Source organism: Hyla sarda, chromosome 5, assembly GCF_029499605.1.
Source record: "Hyla sarda isolate aHylSar1 chromosome 5, aHylSar1.hap1, whole genome shotgun sequence".
Taxonomy (NCBI): Eukaryota; Metazoa; Chordata; class Amphibia; order Anura; family Hylidae; genus Hyla; species Hyla sarda.
Genome location: NC_079193.1, coordinates 36,467,261 through 36,472,779, shown reverse-complemented (window position 1 = coordinate 36,472,779; position 5,519 = coordinate 36,467,261).

Below are 5,519 nucleotides of genomic sequence, written 5' to 3'. Positions count from 1 at the left end.
ACATACAGCCTGTACACATACATACAGCCTATACACATACATACATTCTATACACATACATACATACATACATACAGCCTATTCACATACATACATACAACCTATACACATACATACAGCCTATACACATACATACATACATACAGCCTATACACATACATAAAAACACACACACACAAAAACACATCTCTTCAGACAGGCCTACAACAGTCTCTAATTGGCCTCAACATATCCTTAACATATCCCCAACATATCCCCAACATTTCCTTGATATATCCCCACACCTCTTGTTTGAATAGTTATTGTGTCTGATACTTGTCTTTGTTTGTACCCCATAATTGTAAGCGCTGCAGAATCTGTAGGCGCTATATATATAAATACATACATCCTACACATTCTTGCTAATTGTGGGCACCTTCAATAACACAATTATTATTACTTTCATTACTTTTACTAATTGAGCTTTATTACCATTGTTGGACTATCAGGGAAGAAAACTTTAATCTTTCATTTCAATAAAGTATAATTTTGTTAGAAATAATTACACCAATATATTATAATGAAGGCTGAATAAAGCACATTATCACTATCTATCTATCTATCTATCTATCTAATATTTATCTATCTATCCCATATCTATCTATCTTATATCTATCTCATATCTATCTATCTCCTATCTATCTATTTATCTATCTATCTATATCATATCTATGTATCTATCTTTCTATCTCATATCTATCTATCTATCTATCTAATATTTATCTATCTATCCCATATCTATCTATCTTATATCTATCTCATATCTATCTATCTATCTCCTATCTATCTATTTATCTATCTATCTATATCATATCTATGTATCTATCTTTCTATCTCATATCTATCTATCTATTTCATATCTATCTATCTCATATCTATCTATCTCATATCTATCTATCTATTTCATATCTATCTATCTCATATCTATCTCCTTTTTTATTCTTCTTTTACTTCTTCTCTGTTGCTTTCTTTCTTTCCTCTATTTATACATCTATTCATGTCATTTCTATCGATCATCTGTCTATTTCATATCTATTTCTCTATCTATCTGTATTATAAAATACACTCTTGGATCTATGAATTGGATCTATGGATGTTTATCCCTATTTTTTGTTCACATAACAAAGTCTTTGTGATTTCGTGTTATTTCTTCTTTCCTCCGTGGTATGATTGTATAGAATAGTGTGCATTAATTTGTGTGTAATATTTCAGTGATCGTACGATCTTTTCTCAGAACAGGGGAACAATATTACACAATTTACACTACAGTTCTTACTACAGCTGTCATATCATTACACGGGGTGAAAAGTTTCTGCGATCTTTTTGGGGATATTCGCATTATTTTCATATACAAGTAGAAATATCCACGAGACAGATATCTAGATATATACAGATGACAGATTTGAGAAAGATCAGAGAGAACATAAATAAATAAAAATCGGATAGGTCAATTGACAGAGAAATAAATAGGTATGGGATAGAGCCGTTTTATCAATAGATCTATCAATAGGTATGCAAATATATAAATAATAGGTAGATAAATAAATAAATAAATAAATAAATAAAATAGATGGAATGTAGATAGATAAAACAAAGACAAAAAAAAAACAAAAAAACAAAAAACAAATAGATAATAGTCTGAGAACACTATAAGTGCGCAGTATTGACCCTCCCAGCCGCAGTCATCACTCAGCAGCCAATATGTATGATGTCTCCTCCTTTCACTCTATTATTATTACTTATTATTATACTTATTAGTTGGTGCAGTTGCCGGCGATTTTATTGCAGCGTTTACAGATCATATGTAGCTGCAGCTTCTGCTGTGACTGTTACCGCGTGACGCTACTGCCCTCTACTGGCCAAAGCCGACAGTGCAGCCAGCGAACGCTTCGCCAGCTATTTAAAGGGGCCGACTTTCTTAAGGTGGAACGGAAGAGTTCAGCAGCGCGGACAACTTTCTCGATTTCCTCTCGGTATACCGTGGATCCCGCCGAAAACTCTTACTCATAAATACTAGTTTATCCTCTGCCATTACATGAAACCAATAAAAAGTCCCTAGAGCAGTGTTTCCCAACCAGGGTGCCTCCAGCTGTTGCAAAACTACAACTCCCAGCATGCCCGGACAGCCTTTGGCTGTCCGGGCATGCTGGGAGTTGTAGTTTTGCCACAGCTGGAATGCACCCTGTTTGGGAAACCCTGTCCTAGAGGTCGGTTTAGTCCTATCCTGGTATATACACAACTATATTGCGCTGAATAACCCATGTAGCAGACCCAAGCTGTACTTTGCTTCCATAAAAACAAATTTGGAACAGTCGTAGAAACTCACCCGAATTTATTTAAAGGAAAAAAAAAATAAAAATTAAGATTACTATAAGATGATGGATAGTTGGAGGGAAATTCTAGAATTCCAAGTCCCCCAAAATGTGTTGTATGATTTGTAGAAATGCATAAGGTTCTGTCAAATCTTCAGTATTTTTTTTTTGGCTAAATTAATTTAATTATTTACTTTAAGAAAAAAATAAAAAAAACATCACCCAAATTATTCTAGAAACTGGAAATAAGTCCCTGCACATAATAATTTGTCATAATTATAATAATATGAATGGAGATAATAATAATACTAATTGTAATACAAGTAATCTAAAAACAAGATTGTAAAAATCAGTAATTAGAAATTAACAATATATACTCTTTTTTTGGGTTTATGATGCAAGATTTTAGAATTTACTGAATTTATTGCTAATAGGTAAAGAAAAAGCCAAGCAAACAAGAATGAACAACACATACATAGTACAAGATATTCATTTCTTTTCTTTTTAATTCTTATATTGCTAACCTGATCCTTTTTTTTTTTAATCTATTAAGAAAAGAAATATTAAAAATATAATCTTCATCATCAACATCATCATTATATCACAAAAAACACACTTTAATACAAACATATTTTTGGATAATAAAATGTAATTAATATCATTCAACTATTTTTTTTATTAATATGAACACTTTCCTTAAAAAAGATGAATACTTTAATACAAACATATTTTTAGATAATAAAATGCAATTAATATCATTTAACTATTTATTTTATTAATATAAACACTTTCCTTAAAAAAGATGAATATTTTAATACAAACATATGTTTAGATAATAAAATACAATTAATATCATTCAACTATTTTTTTTTTATTAATATGAACACTTTCCTTTAAAACGAGGAATACTTTAATACAAACATATTTTTAGATAATAAAATACAATTAATATCCTTCAGCTATTTATTTTTTATTAATAGACACAGAAAAAAAAATCTACCTATAAAAAGAAACAACTAAACAGTTACCTATTGTTTGTATGGTGTCTTTTGTATTATTATTGGTGTCTTTTGTATTATTATTATTGTTTAATTGCCCAGAAGTAATTCATGGTTATATTGAAATAAAATCTTCAGGCTGTAATTTATGGGAGGTCCATGGAATCACAATGCTAATATACAGACAGGAGGAGGAAAAGGTAATAAAAATGCAGAGAAAATGTTGACATTCCCCTTACTATCTGACATGGAGAAAGCAATTTATGTCAGGAAAACTCTCTGGCTTTCCAGAAATTAAATATTTATTTAAAGTGGAGCTATTGTGGGGATTGTGCTGGGAGGCTGGGATAAATAGAGCCTTGTTCAGACCAGTCTGAAGGTGATATTCCCTGTAGGCTCAGCTTATGGGTTCACTGAGCATGTGATCAAGGCAAAAAAGGGTTCATAACCCAGTCAGCCCCATGCAAGCTGACACAGGGCTGTGCACTCCATAGTGGACACATGGTTGTAAGCCTAGAATAATACTGGGTATATGAGTAATAGCCAGGGAAAGTGTGTTGTAAAAAGAAAGGGTTATTACCACACACACATATATTTATATATAAATATACACACACATATATTTATATATAAATATATATATATATATATACACACGCATATATATATATATATATATATATATATATATGTATTTTTATATATATATATATATATATATATGTATATATATATATATATTAAGCATATAAATATATATATATATATATATATATATATATATTTATATACATATTTATTCATATATATATATATATATATAAATATATATATGTGTATGTATATATATATATATATATAAATATATATATATATATATATATATACACACACATATATTTTTATATATATAAATAAAATGTTTATGAATATATATTTATTTATATGCTTAACATATATATATATATATATATATATATATATATATATATATATATATATTTATATGCTTAATATATGTATTTATTTATATGCTTAATATATATATATATTTATTTATATGCTTTATATATATATATATATATATATATATATTTATATGCTTAAAATATATATATTTATTTATATGCTTAACATATATATATTTATATGCTTAATATATATATTTATTTATATGCTTAATATATATATATTTATTTATATGCTTAATATATATATATATATATATTTATATTTATTTATATATATATATATATAGCACAGATAAATAGCACTTGATTGCCTATATGTGGAATCCCCACAAGAGAATCCAATACTTTATGCATTTACGTAATATTGTTATTGTGTATCCATAAAAGTGTCATCATCTTTCATGCTGCAGTACAAAATGTTGCAGAATAAATAGAATAAAAATAATATATATATTATATATATATATATATATATATATATATATATATATATTATTAACAATGAAAAAGTAATATTCTGATTAAAATAATAAAAAAAAAATAAAAAATCAATAAGAATTGTATTAATATCACCAATTTCATCTCCTTATTTGCCAAGAACAATACGTTTAGCACCTTTCCTGTAAATGATCATAAATAAAATAAGAGATTTAAAAAAAAAAAAAAAAAATATTTAAAACTTTTTTGCAGTTTTAGTTCCCGTTACATTTTTTTTACACTGCTTTTTTTTTCTTCATTTAGTCAAAACTACCAATGAATTCTCATAAGGCCACGTTCACATGGTAGCGTTTGGTTAACATTTTACATCAGCCTAAACCAAGAGCGGAACCCAACATGAAGAAAAAGTATAATGGAGAGATCTGCACCTCTTTTGTGTGTTTTGGCTTACAGAAACTGATGTAAAATACTAACCAAAACATTGGTGTGCGAAAGCGGCCTACAGAGAAATAGAATCCTTCCTATATACACTTTTGGGGGGTGTTCACACATTCAGGTTTTTAATTGCAATTACTGAATACAAAGCCAGGAATGGATTTGAAAAGAGAAGTCTCAGTCTTTTCTTTCTATATGTCCTCAATTTATGATGTGTGATGGTTGACCACCGCCATTGGCTTCAAATACTGCTGTTGCAAAACTACAACTCCCAGCATGGCCGGACAGCCGAAGGCTGTCCGGGCATGCTGGGAGTGTAGTTTTGC